This window comes from Pantherophis guttatus, chromosome 1 (assembly GCF_059756535.1).
Source record: "Pantherophis guttatus breed Tessera chromosome 1, ASM5975653v1, whole genome shotgun sequence".
Taxonomy (NCBI): Eukaryota; Metazoa; Chordata; class Lepidosauria; order Squamata; family Colubridae; genus Pantherophis; species Pantherophis guttatus.
Genome location: NC_142063.1, coordinates 237,466,074 through 237,481,963, shown reverse-complemented (window position 1 = coordinate 237,481,963; position 15,890 = coordinate 237,466,074).

Genomic DNA, 15,890 nt, shown 5'->3' with positions numbered 1-15,890 from the left:
GGCCGAAAATCACCCAGCTGGCTTTTGTGGTGAAGGCAGGACTTGATCTCATGGTCTCCCATGTTCTAAGCCTGGGGCCTTAACTAGTACACCAAACTGGCACTCATATATATGGAAAGGATTATATAAAGAATGCATATATTGTTTCAGCTATATTTTTAAAGAGCCAAAAGCTTACAGTAAGACAGTTTCACATCTGAGGGTTGGGATGGAATGATATATGGTCTTGTAGAGTATGACAAGGACCAGGAAAAGAAAACTACATATCCTTATTAGAGATATTACAGAATGACAAGAACCAAGGCTTTTTGGCAATGATAAAAAATTGTAGTTTGACCTCACATTATTTGCTTCCATGACATTCTCTCAAGGGTTGATTGAATCACTATTCCAGGACAAGGAGTTGGATAAAGCTGTCCAGGAACTCTGAAGTTGCTTTTTGCCTATTTAGATTCAGTCCCAGGGCCTTCACACTACCCCTTCTGTTTTCCACGGGGTTCTGCAATTACATTACAGAGTCGTAATTCATATACATAAAGTGGCTGCATTAATGGAGTTGAAGTCTAATCAGAATGAAGTGGGAATTAGGCTAATTTTTTTTTTCTGTCAGGGATGAGAGGATAATTGTAATATTGCATCAAGTTAATGCCAAGCTTAGAATGTCATCTGCATAAAATTCCATCAGCCCAGTTCTGAAGCTGACTTGCTCCAGAAACATAACATAATATGTTAAGCATCTCTGGCTCCCATGCAGCAGCAATAGGATTCTTGGTGCAGGGCAATTCCTATGGATTAATGAATGGCTGGGGTTAATGGACTGAGGTGAAAGCCAAGGCCATCAACTCTTTCCACCTAGCCATTAATCATAGAGAAGTATCCTATGCACCAACAGTTATGGCTTTTTATTTAGTTTTCCCTAATTTTCTAGCATAGTCTTCAAAGTACTGCTGCAGCCACTGAACACTTCCAGATTTTATTACACGCTACTTTCTATTGCTAAGAAAGACTGCCAGTTCCCACCTACTGAACTTACCTAAACACTGAATAGGCTTTATTAAAATTAGGCTATTTGAGCCACTAAGTATCTTCAAACATTTTAAAAAATTACATGAGTTTGATTTGAGTGGCCTCCACTAATTTGCATGTTGTTTCATTAAGACAGCTTTTTCCTGGCCACTTTTTGGTTCTCAAGAACTCATATATTTCACATGAATTTGCCAGCCTTAGAGCATCTTTAAACACAAGTAAGGGACTAAAATGTATTTTTCCTTTCAAAAATGTTCAAACATACTCATTCTTCACAAGTAATTTCTAGCTACTCTTGCTCTAGGTGTAATTTTTTATTTATTCATTTATCTGTCAAACTCCCACATGACCCTTTTCTACTTCTTACATTTCTTTTAGTGGAAAACTCCACTACTACATGACTGAATAATCACAGTGGAACAACATAAACAGGGATTTTGCCTGCACCACAAAAATAGAAAGAAAGAAAAAATCAGTCAGTTCAGACAGCAAAACCAGACAGCAAAATAATGCTTTAGAATTTAGATATAAAAGTCCAAAGACTGTCATTGCAACAAGCATAAAATTCTGAATTAAAACAATTTGATATCGCACGAGATATAGATCTTAAAAATGTATATCAGAAACATCAGCATGTTAATTCTTTTCCAAACAGGTTGACCCATGATATAACAGTTGTGTCAGGGTTCCCATGCTGACAAGTGGGGTTTTTTTTCCCCTATAGCCCAATGTTTCTCAATCTTGGCAACTTAAAGACATGTAGACTTCAGCTCCCAGAATTCCCCAGTCAGCAAAGCTGGGAGTTGAAGTCCACACGTCTTCAAATTGTCAAGATTGAGAAAAACTACTATATAGCAATAACAGAGAAAAGAGGAAATTCCAGAACCCTCAAAAGTGATAATACAAACTATTTTCTCTATTCTGATGTATTTTAATTAGGATTATAGTCAAGTGATATTTACTAAAATCAGTAGTGGGTTCCTCTTACCTTCGCTACCGGTTCAGAACTGAGAGTGCACGCCTGCGCACTTCACTCACATGCGGCGCTTTTGTGTCCATGATGACATCCAGGAAGGTGGGCGGAGCCTCCCACCACCGCCACTACCGGTTCGCACGAACCGGGGCGAACCGGTAGAAACTCACCACTGACTAAAATGCATATAAAAAGCTATCAAACTTGTTCTGACCTAGGCTTCCTGATACAGTAACAAGCACATAATTAGTCCCAAAAACCCTCTTTTTATTTCAATGGCTGTGAATTCTGTTTATTCACAGCCCATGCTGAATCACCAAGAGTTTGTAAATAGTCCGACAGAAGTCTGCCACAGTCCTTCGGGATAAGGCTGATAAGCACCCATCTTTGGGACTGTAACCTTGTCGCTGGTATCTTTACGATTTGTATTGACTGTTTCCTAATATGATTTGATTGCTTATTTGTTCCCTATGACTATCATTAAGTGTTGTACTTTATGATTCTTGATGAATGTATATTTTCTTTTATGTACACTGAGAGCGTATGCACCAAGACAAATTCCTTGTGTGTCCAATCACACTTGGCCAATAAAGAATTCTATTCTATTCTATTCTATTCTATTCTATTCTATTCTATTCTATTCTATTCTATTCTATTCTATTCTATTCTATTCTATTCTATTTATCTCCATTGACACACTGCCAAAGAACTAATTGGTAATTAGCTTTACAAGGCCACACGGAGCACAGAGTCAAAACGAAGCTTCAGAATACAAACCGACGAGAATCAACAACGTTGCTTCCTGCCTTTGCTCCTCCTTTATGTCTTATGGCAAGGGCCAATCATCTCCAAGCCTTACTCCCGAGTCCCCCTTTTTTTCTTAACTGTTCTTGCCTTCTGGCAGCTCTGTGCATGCGTGCACTGGGAACAGGCTCCCCCTGTTCCACTGCCTCTCTGGCGTCAGACTCTGGAGGCTCCGGAGTCAGCACATAACTCCCAGATGGCCCTGGCCCCATCTCTGCCTCCGATGCAGAACCCTCATCCAAGCCTTTCCCAGACTCCAGGACTGGTCCCTGTTCCTCCCCAGCCTCCTCATTGTCCGACTCTGCTGCCAGCTCCACATACTGCCAGCGGACCACAACACAACTTCAGAAAAACATAATTATAGGTAGTTTTGTTTAAATCTTCTCCTTAGAGTTAGTAATGCATAAAAGGTAACAACCACCATCCCAATGTCAGAACAGTTACTTTTCAGCTGATGTTTTAACCAAAATTGATATGGAAGGGAATTCATGCTGCTATTATTAGAAAGCATCATTTTGGCCTTGCATGATAGCGTTTTATAATTTCCATCTTGACTACATCACTCATTTATGAGTAGAGATCTAGGTGCTCTGAACTTTAATTCCCATCTCATCAATTCCAGCAAGCACTGCCATAATGTAAATGGTATGAGAGAATGACCTTGAGATACAGAAGGAAGAGCCACAGAATGGACTTCCAGCATGTAAACAATATCTCAGCCCACAGAAAGAGAGGAAACACGGGATACATTTCACGTATCACCCTGCCTAATTTTCCAGAGAGTAAAAAGAAAAATTGTGGAAAATACTTTTAGTCTTGCAAGATTCTGTTAATGTAACCTTACAATAAAGGTAGAGTTAGTACTGTACTTCTTGTCTGGACTATTTTGAAAAGTTAACACATTATCAAGGGAATCTAAAACACCTGAAAAGCATTAAGTTAATTACTCGTTAGGAAGCTCTGGAAATTAGGAAAAGCTATCATCACCAGCTGTGTTTGCAGGATTAACTACCATCCTCTGCTATAGAGGTGCACAACTTATTTTTATTTTATTTTTTCCTGGCCTTAACTAGCCTCAGTGTAGCAAAAAGCCATTGAAGGTAGAAAAACTAGTTTTGGTGCAATGTGATCTGTGCATAATTTTAATTGAATAAGATACAATTACAGGTAGTCCTTGACTTAAACCCATTCAAAGTTAACTAGCATTGAAAAAAAGTTACTTACAACTGGTCCTCGCACTTGCATCCATTTGTAGCAGCCCCATGGCCATGTGATCAAAATTCGGGTGTTTGGAAACCAGCATATCTTTATAATAGTTGCAGCATTCCAGGGTCACATGATCACCATTTGCAATTTTCCCAGCTGGCTTCCAACAAGCAAAGTCAATGGGGGAAGGCAGATTTGCTTAATAACCATGTTATTCACTTAACAACTGCAATGATTTCTTTAACAACCATGGCAAAAAAAAAAAAGTACATAAAATTGGGCACTGACTCACTTAACAACTGCTTTGTTTAGCAACAGAAATTCTGGTTGCACTTATGATTGTAAGTTGAGGACTACCTTTAATAGAACCATTCTCTTTAAAGTTAACAATTTCTCCACTTCAGACATATTAAAAACAATAATTTGATTACAACTTTTGAAAAACTCTGCAGGATGTCTCCAAAGTTTCTGAATGCTGCAGCCTTAAGTTCTACATGCTTGCGGTATTAATATGAGAAAGAATATGTCCTGGCCCCCTCTGCCTCAAGAGAAAAGTGCTCTTGAATAGAGACAATAATATCTTCAATTATTATTGAGAACATTGAAATTTGATGTAGCAAGTTCTAAAAACACTATCATCTGGATACTTCCAGAAAAGTTTCCAAAGCAATCCATTAATTTTTATACTACTTCTCTACTTTTTTCTCCCTAGTCTTTTTTTTTTTTTAATGGATAAAAGGGAAGATGGAAGAAGCCCAGGGAAAAGATGAAGATTTAATAAATGTTGAACACCTCTATAAAATGTCATGCTTCAGCCAAAGATATTCTTCTGACTATATGAAACCTGCAAAATGTCAGACAAATAACTAGAAGCCTGCTTTGCTTTTTTTTTTTTGGCTACTAAACTTAAATTTTAGAATTTTTTTAATAACAATCTACGCTCTATTTTCTCTCTGGTTTTAAAGGCAATTTACATAAGCATAAAGTAAAGGTAAATTTACTTGATATTTCTGATTTGTTCCTTTTGGAATTAACTTTAAAAGGTGAAATACATTTCTTACTGCTCAACTTGTTTTATTTTAATACATTCACTTACCTTACATTTAATTCTTAATAGTTGAAATGTCAGTGCAAACACAGGCTGAAAGCAATAAATGAATACTGAAAAAAAAGACAATGTTGATCATTCCTTTGAAAATAGAGAAGCATAATTATATTGAAATTGGATTCAGTTTGGTCCATAGGGAATGAATTCATTATTTACTGTATCTTGATATATATACAAATCTGTTAAACAGAACAGCAGTATCAGATTACACAAAAAAAAAATCTGGGTAATGATTCGTTGCCTTAAAAAGCATATTTGCCTTTCATCATTCACATAATTCCTCTTATGTCACTGTAATATTGTCTTGTTGATTAGAACTGCATATGATGATAAGGATAGATATAAGAAAGCTCTTTTTTCACTAGCAATTGGTATACACACATGAAGATGAAGGGAATATTCTAGTAGGAAACTAGATGATCTCTCACTTTTTCCTTAGCCCGTTGTTCCATGCTTCTGGTAGACCAAGGGGGAGGAGATGTGACTGCAAAAAACAAAGGCATTTAGAGGTAAATCTCTCTTCTAGGCTATAAACATTGGAAATGAATTATCAACTTCATCTTCAGCTGGATCCAATATTGAAGTGGGTTCTCTTTATTATTGGTCTCTCGTGGCACAAAAACATTTGAAGCATATTGTTTGTGATTAGGAATACATTTCACGGCAGAAATTTCCGCAATTTAATTAGCAAAAAGGAAGATATGAGCATACATCCCCATGCTCTTTCACCATTCTATGAAGCTTCTTTATTCTCTAATGCATCTTCTATTGTAATCACTTACACTGAAAAAGTTGTCTTTTCTCACTAGAGATGCTCATAATCTGCTAAACAATAGTTTGAAAGGGTCTAGGAGGATTTTAAATATTTAATAATATTTTTATATAAAGGGTTTTTTTATATAGTGATTAACATGTAATATGATACAGTGGAATAACTTGCTTCTTTTTCTGGGTTCTTATAGCCATATTTACATTTAAGGATATTTGTCTACTAGATGTTTAAACTGGAAATAGTTTCATTGGACATCACCACCGCTCATTGTAATGTCATCATCCAATCATAAATCCTGTTTGGGAAAGATATCAAGTACTCCCTTTGCATATTCTTCTTTCTGTGATTCAAAATCACAAATTATAATCATATCTAGGCAGAGATCAACGTGAAAAGTGGAAATTACAGCTCAGTAGGACGCCTAACCCAGGGGCGGATTTCAAACCCCACCACTACCGGTTCACTCATGGGTGCGCGCTCGCGGGCAGCATGCACAGAAGCATCCAGGCAGGTGGGCGGAGCCTCCCACCACTGCCGCTACCAGTTCCCCGATCAGGTGCAAACCGGTAACAACCCACCACTGGCCTAACCATTAAAAGCCCTAGAGGCTGCAGTCTTGCATGCTTGCAAGGAACAAAGGCAATACATTTTTATATCAGAAACTATTGAGACTAATTCAAACCTGGGGTCACGTCCAACAGCTGCCTTTTGTGCATTGGCCTCTCAAAATAAACTTCACCCCATTAACTTCATTCAAGTAACCACTGTGTTCTTTATTCCTGGCTCAGAAGTGAACCTGGTTAAAATTCCTTTATAATGTTAACTTTATAATTTACCAACAAAAAAATAAAAGGAAACTAGTATAGATCTATTTCAAGCTATTTAGCTCTTGTCAGCTAGCCATACCCTTCTGGGATTTGAACCCAGGCTACTTACATATTAGGTAGATGTATCCATCCCATATTTGGGTAGACCAGGTTGCCCTGATAAAACACACTTAATCCCTCCCCTGGTATAGCCAGCAAAGCAAGGAGACCCTGTGGTTTAGAGGTTAATACAGCTACCTAATATGTAAGTAGCCTGGGTTACCAGAAGGGTATGGCTAGCTGATGAGAGCTAATTAGCTTGAAATAGATCTATTTATTAGATCTATCTCCCTTTATTTCTTTGCCAGTAAATATAAATTTAACACAAAAATAATTTGTCGCAAAAGTGACTGCCTGTGAAGGCTCCTTCACAGGAGGAGCTGTGGGGCTGAAAGGCGAAAGCAGAAGCAGTATGCTCTGTCCCATATTTGGGTAGACCAGGTTGTCCTGATTAAAAAAAAAAAACACTCATTCCTTTCTAATATATGTATAATCTTCTTTTCAGGCCTCTGCTATAATTAATGAAATGTTTTTTGAGGGGGAGTGGGTGAAAAGAAACAAGCATACCCAACCTATACAGGTACAATTCTTCTAAACCCCACTTTCAAAAAAAATAGCTTTTTCTGGGATTGAAAATTCTCAGTTCAAAAAAGAAAAAGCTGAAAAGAGGAATAAATTATGCCAGAATTATCAAAGGATTTGCCATGTTCAGGAAAAAAAGAAGTACCTGTGGGAAGATGGGGGGAGGTGAAGCGCCATTCAAGGCCAGTCATACTTGCTCACCACTTCCACTGGATATGTTGGAGTCTTCCAACTCCATGTTAAGATAGTTCTGTAGGATAGGTTGACATAATTGCTCATTACTGCTATCATTTAGAATATGTAGCTTATGTGATTTAAAATTTGATAAGAGACAGATCTAAGAAGCTGCAATACAGTTAGTTCTCGACTTACAACAGTTTGTTTAGTGACTGTTCAAAGTTACAACGGCACTGAAAAATGTGACTTATGGCCATTTTTCAGAGTTGCAACTGTGAAAGCAGCAGAGATGGGCATCACATATTGTAGCAACCAATTCGCCTAGAACCGAAAATGTGAGCGCAAAAATGTTAAATGGCGATTATATAGGAAGGGGTAGCCACTGGTCAAAACTACCATTTCGCCTGAACCGATCCGAACCAGCAGCAGCCCAACTCTGCTTTGCAGCATCCCCATGTGATCAACATTCAGATGTTTGACAACTTGTTCATATTTATGAACGTTGCTGTGTCCTGGGGTCATGTTATCCCCTTTTGCAACCTTCTGACCAGCAGTCAATGGGGAAGCAAGATTCACTTAACAACCGGGTTACTAATTTATCAACTGCAGTGATTCATTTAACAACTGTGGCAAGAAAGGTTGTAAAACGGAGCAAAATTCACTTAACAAATATCTCACTTAACAACATAAATGTTGACTTCAGTTGTGGTTATAAGTCAAGGACTACCTGTATTGCACCAAAAGATTTCAACTTAAGTGATTTTTCAATTGAAAAGATGAGAAGAAATCCTTTCACAAAAGTCTGAGAAGGATAGGATAGGATAGGATAGGATAGGATAGGATAGGATAGGATAGGATAGAATAGAATAGAATAGAATAGAATAGAATAGAATAGAATAGAATAGAATAGAATAGAATAGAATAGAATAGAATAGAATAGAATAACAGATTTAGAAGGGATCTTGGAGGTCTTCTATTCCAACCCCCTGCTTAGGCAGAAAACCCTATATCATTTCAGGCAAATGGTTATCCAATCTCTTCTTAAAAAGTTCCAGTGTTGGAGCATTTACAACTTCTGGAGGCAAGTTGTTCCACTGATTAATTGTCTTCACTGTCAGGAAATTTCTCCTTAGTTCTAAGTTGCTTCTCTCCTTGATTAGTTTCCACCATTGCTTGTCCTGCCCCTCAGGTGCTTTGGAGAATAGCTTGACTCCCTCTTCTTTGTGGCAGCCCCTGAAATATCAGAACACTGCTATTATGTCACCCCAGTCCTTCTTTTCATCAAACATAATAAATTGGAAAGGAAGTAAAACTTCCTTTGCTGTATCTTAAAGAAAATCACTGAAATAATCAGTGATATCACTGAAATCACAGCCAAGTATCCTCCACCCTTCCATCTTCACAGTTACTTATATGAATGGAAAGTAGTGGTATGATGATAATCACAACTATCACAATTCCCACCCCTGTAAGCAGCAACCAATGGAATGTGATAAGGCAGAGGAAAGTACAGCACAAAAGTAAGCGGTAACATATGAGGGGAATACAGGCAAAATCAGTTTCCCATAGATTGAAAATCCAGAATAAGAATGCTGGCAAGAGCAGTAATAAAAATACAACTTTTAAAATTTTATAGTTTACTAGCAATATGATTGTCAAGACTTCCATTCAAGGAAATGATGTGACAAATTATGACATTTTAAAGAGAATGGTAGCTTCAAAGCAACAGAAGAGCTTATTATAGCCCTTAAATCAGAGCAAACACAAACAGGTTAATCGATCTTGCTTACAAAAATTGCCCTTTAATACTTCACAGTGAGAGATCACAGTATGAGATAAAACAAGCACCCCAACTGCATACAAAAGTGCCCCACTCATCAAAATCCCTAGTAATTAGGTGTGCTACAGATCCTTCAACACTTGGGGGGTTTTTTGTTTTTTGTGGAGGAGGAAAAAAGAGGCTACTTTTGTTTTCTCTCTTGCATGCTATTTTTCCCAGAGATAAAAGAAAAAGTTTCATTTTCATCTGAGGCCTATAAGCATCTCATCTTAAACAAAAAGAATTTACTAGCTCTGTCTCTGTGCTCAGTCCTATCACTGAATAACAACAGTCAATCCTTTGTAATGAGATCCTTAATAATTTACTTTTATCACTACAGTAGGTTAAACCACATCAGCATGACAGAGGAACAGAAGCCAACCAGAGCAGGGACAAAAGGTCAGAGCAGTGAGAAGACAAGGGATCAGTTTTATGTTTTATTATCAGAAGACAATGCCTAGTATGGGAAAAAAAGTTCAGGTGAAATCATTTCATGTCCCCGGAATTGCCATTACCAAGAACAAACATCACTAGTGCCTTTTCTACAATACACCAAGAAAACAAAGACACTACTTTTATGGAAGCTAGAAGACAATATGGGAAGATATAGAGGTGTGATCATTGTTCCAAAGAAATTGTGTGTGTGTGTGTGTGCGCACGCACACATGTGTGGAGAGAGGAGAGGGAGAGGGAGAGACTAATCCTATGAAACTGCAGCATAATGTAGTAAAAATCCTGAAGAATTGACTTAATTTACATCTTTCAATTGAATGTCTAGAATGGATGCAGTTATCCACTGAATATTGTACCAAATTTTCTGAGCCAATTCTTGGCACAAGAATCTTTACAAATATCATATGTCCCAGAAAATAACTATGATTTAAATGCAAATGTTCATGCTTCTTTTTTCCTTAACTCTTAGAAAACAGAATGAAATAAACTTATGATAGAACACATGATGAAAATAGACAGCCCATTTGTTGAAACGTTAGAGGTTCATAAAATAAGGTATGAAAGTAGTGATAATGTAAAAATGAGGAATGAAATATATTAATGCACTAAAATACCGATTGTGAGTTATAATATCCACACACTATTTATTTGTTCAATTTATGTAACCACCACTTTAGCCAATTAACTCTGGGCAGCTTACAGTTCTAAATAATAAAACAGTTAAAACAATTAAAAAGAATATAAGAATAAAACATTCAAATAATATGATTTGAAAAGGGGGTTCACATGCTGAATCATCCATCTGAGGGCAAACTTTGCTGATTACAATGGACAACAAAGATCTTGATTCTTGAATACTTTTAGGTATATCTTATAGATTTTTCTGCTAATCATGAAAATAAAATGCACCATTTTATAGTAATCTGTTTTTATGCAATGCCAATGTACCTTTTAGTACCTGTTGGCTATGCTGCACATGTGAAAGAAACATATGAAAACAGGACAGGTCCCAGGACAGAAAAATGTGGCACTTGAACCATTTATTGATCCAATAAAGATACCTTTTCTCCACTTCACATAAAACTCAGAGTGATGAAACATTAGAGTGAAAGTGATGAACAAGGAAGGTGAAGGTTTTTGTTATTTGAGACAGATGTTTCCAAGAGTAACTGATACCAAAATTAAGGAAGGCATTTTTGTTGGTCCACATGTCAGATACAGTACATCATTAATGACAAGCCATTTGAAGATCTGTTAGTGCGGCTAGAGAAAACGACCTGGAGAGCATTCAAGGATGCTGTTGAGATTTTTCTTGGCAACTACAGAGCACCAAACTATATTCATCTGGATGACAAACTGCTTGGCTACTATTTAAAATGTCCTTCTATACTACTCAAGCTATAAGTCCTAATTATATTTGTCCCATCCTTGTAAGCTGCTTAAATAAGATGTTTTCAGGGTGCTGTTTAAGGATGGTGGACCTTGCTCTTGAAAACATGGATCAGATCAAAATGTATACTATGTCTTATGTATTTAATCCAAATTATTCCAAGTTGACCTGTTTTAACTGAAAATTTTTATCATGGATTAATGAAGAGATAGGACAATATAGGGGTCCAAATGTCAAGAGATATGTTTCAGATTCCTAACTTTAATCGTTAGGCCATGGATTCTGTGACACTTTTAATATGTCAACATGTGACTCTCATGTTCAGACTGCAGTTCTCCTGCCATTATATTGGTTTACCAAATAAATAGATGATGGGCACAAAAATATGGCAACATTGTGAAATCATGTAAATTCACAAGATTCATTTTTTCTATAAAAGTTGCTTCTATTTGGAGCACACAATTCTTCACTGAGAGGGAAAAAAACATATCTTTCATTCATTTCATTTTTTAATCTGACCAAACATGAACTCTGTGATGGATATAATTAAATTACTGCATTATCTAGTAAATCAGACCCAGATGTGATATGATGATCTCATGAAATAAAGACCTCCCGTTCCCTTAGGTTTGAATGAGATCAGAAAGGGAGAATTAACTCAGCTGTCCAGTTAAATCAGTTCTTGTTCCTCCTTTTCTAATACAGTACTGCCAAGTTCATCTTTTACAGTTCATGTAAGCTCTAAAACATTGAGCCTCTGTACAAATCAATAAACAATATTAAAACCTTTGTCGTGATTCTCTGCATTTGCCAATTCAGGTCTTGCCCCCAAGAGACTGAAAGATTTTTCTCAAACATAATTAACTCATTTAGCTTAAATATAAGGCACTCAATTAAAACTATAAATTCAGTGAGGTAATTTAAGAGTGCCTGGTACCGTTTATGTTCACCAACTCAGATATTCTACAATTTGATCAGAGGGTTATTTACCTTTTATGTGACTCTGCTATATTAACAATTTTATTTTGCTACATAACAATTGCTAAATAACATTAAGTCTTCTATTTTGTTATTTTTATTTTGCTTCAGTTGGGAAGTAGAAATGGGGTAAAAATTATCCTAAAATGAAACAGGATATTTCTGAATGTTTGTTCATTTGCTACAGCATAAATTAAAGATATAAGAGATTTGTGAATTATATTTCATTTTAAAAAATCATGATGATTTTTATACTTATAGCGGAGAGGCAAATGGTCCACATCCGTGACACTGGAGATGGTAAGAAAATAACCTTATTATTTCCCACAAACATAGTTCTTCCCATCAATAGTATCCAAAGTTTCAGTTTGACCCATTTCATAGAAGAGCTATTTTAAAAGATAGGGAAAAAAAATATACCTCCAATCCTCAATACAATTGTCCAATTTTGATGCCGTCCTCTGCTATAAATTTGCACACAGCTGCAATTAACACTTTACACAAAACGCAGAAATCCTATTAAGGGATCTTTCACCCCATGTCTCAATTAGCTTTTAAGGATGAGACATAGTGATAAATCATAGTCTAAGGAGCAAATTATAAGGAGTTTGACACTAATGAAGAATTCCCTATATTTCTCTGTGTGGGTGTCTCTCTCTCTCTGTCTCTCTCTCTGTCTCTCTCTCTGTCTGAGAGAGAGAGAGAGAGAGAGAGAGAGAGAGAGAGAGAGAGAGAGAGAGAGAGCAAATAGTAGTTTGTGGAAAGAGATTTTCAGATTTGTAACAATAGATTAAAAAAACCTGCATTTAAAAAAAACCTGACATATTAAGTAAAACCAATTCAAACAATTAGCAAACCAAATATTCTTCTTTTCTTGTTATCTAGAATATTTCTGCATCGACCCTTCATACATTGAAGTTTTTAGGCAAAGTTCCAATAAGAAGAATAGGAAGGATAACATAAAGCATAAAGAACAGAAATTTGCACTCTACAAACTATAGGACAAATGACAAATTGGAGGACAAAACTAAGGATTAGTCATAAGCATTGGAGAAAAGCAAGAAATTGTGTCAAAGTCAGCAGCTAGATTCACATTCAGGCCACTCTGACAATAAAGTCTTGTCTTGATTCTTTCCACAGAGAATTACCAGCATTACAGGATATTCTGAAACTTTCAAGCAAAGCCGATCATGAAAACAGCAGCTTTTATTTTATTACTTTCAGAGCACTGCCTTGTCTTGTGGTAAAATGGAATTCTGCTTTCTATTGCCACATTTGACAGTTCTCAGACATAATATATTTAGAGAATACTTCTAGAGTTAGTATTGCTAAGTCTGGCTGAGTAAGAGTTGATTGTATTTAATTCCGTCATATGACATTGCTGTAAGTCTAGATCCACTTTCCTGTTGATAATTCTTATTGAATTCAGCGGATCTAACTACTGAGTACATATATTGGATTGCATTTCGCAAAGTGGTTATTTTGCCTCTAATGTCAGAAGCAAAAAGAGCCTATCATAATTTTCTATTTTCCATGCAATTATTTTACTCATTAGAAATACATAACTCATTATCCTGCCAGAATGAAAGATATTTAAGTCCTATCAATTTTACCATGAAAGTGATCTATGTAAATCACTCCTAATGAACTTTGTAGGATCTTGCAAGTCCTTCTCGTTGACTGGATTGTACCCAGCTGAATCAATGGGCACTTAGCAAAATAAAAGAAATAATCATAGTGAAATGCTGAGTATAAAGGGCTGCATTATTATTTTGCACGATCGTTTTCTCTGAAGAGAACAGCATAACACTTTTCTCTCAATATATAGTCCAATGGGTCTACCTTCTGTTATTCTTACATGAAGAGGCCATTTTAAAATCATCTCATGCCCTACAGAAATCATGTTGGGTTTTTTTTTTAAGGAAATTGAAACTGGCTAGCAAATCAAATTGTAAAATGCTGGATAGGTCAAAGTGGTAGAATTTCCCAACCTCTTTCCAAGATTATATGCCAAAATACTGCATAACATATGAGATTTCTCCAACCTTGTTTTTTTTTTCCCCTTAATAACTTTAATGCATCTACACAATATCGCTTTCACAAGCCCTTTTAGATGAAATTGCAGAATCAGGCAAAATTTTCAAATATAATCTCAGCCAAACCATGCTCTAACGGTTTCAACTGCCCAAACTTGTATTTATGTTTTTAGAATTCCATGTACAAAAATGAAGCAGCTGTTATAAAGAACACAAACCCTATTTTTTTCCCAGAACCACCAAACAGCTGCCAATTAACTAAGACAGAGAACCCCCTTTTCTACTTCTGAAGCAGCTACCATTACTTCCCTTAATTATAAAGCAAGAAGTAAAGCAGGGAATAACCCTGCAGTAAATTTGAAGGTGACATCAGCCAACTATGCCAGTCACTCAACAGCCTCCTAGTTTTGCTTCAGGTTAAAAATAAAAAAAAAAACCATCTGCATGGGAGTTGATTTTTGAAAGACTCAGAACTGTAAACTCATCAACTAGGCAACATTAATCACCTTGACTTTGTTTGAAATGGTGACACTGGAGGAGTCTGAAGTAAGCCTGGAAGGGCAAAAGCCAAGGCTCAGGAAACAAACAAGCTTCACTTCAGCCATAATGGCCCAGTAAAAAGGCATAGAAATCTTTTACCCAGGTAGATATATTGCCCTGGTGAAACATGAAAAGGATGAGGGAGGCAGAAAAGTCAGCAAGCCAAACTGGAATTATGTGGGATTGACAAATAGCCAGATTGGATTACTCAGAAAAGGTAGGAAGCAATAATGAGCAAGTAAGTTTATAAAAACCATTAACAGGGAAAGATTTAAGAACATTCGAAGTGAGTCAATTTCCTCGTGCACCAGGTTATATAAGCATTTTTTTTCCTAAGAAAATAATCAAGTAGAGTTGGGGCATCTGTAGATGATTTTATATTGGCAATTCTACTCCTACAACCAAGTTGTAGTTACCTAGTGGGGTTTTATTTTATTTATTTTTTTGCTTCATTTTTTATGATCCTTTTTTGGAAATTAAAATAAGAATTATGTTCCAATTCAGTCAGAATCAGCTGAAGTAAAAACTTCTCAAATTGGAACAATTTCTTCTCTTCCTTTTGGCACCAGTAGCAAAGTTAATATTGATATCAGTGCTTAATAAGAGGGCTCTTATTGCAGCATAATGATAGCAAACAAATTGTTGGAATGCATTAAAATACTAATGGTGTGTGTGAGTGTGTGTGTTATAATTCTTATTCTAAGAGAATTAGGGAAATGTTCCTATTTGCTCATATGAATAATACAGGTTAATATAAAAATTAAAGTCTGTAGCCCTGCATTTTTCAAAATTAACTGTCAGTGTAGCTAGTTGTTGAGAAACCGTATTTACTTCAAAAAGCCAACCAAATATTATACTCAAGTGCTTGGGATTTTGATTGGCTCATCAGAGATGAAGCACTTTCTAGAATGCAGACTTCAACTTTTCTTTAGAATATTCATTGTGATAAGGAATATGATCAAATACTGAGCATGTTATATGGTTTTGAATGATGTAGCTTACAAATGGTATGGGGTCCTCTTCTTGATCAGGGGCTTGGACTAAAGTTTTCTTCCAACTCTGTTATTCTGTTAAATGTTTTGTGTACTTTTCTATAATTCAAAACCCATAAACCTTACCTGTTAAAACTAAAGAATTTAGTTCAGGTATATTTAATTTCA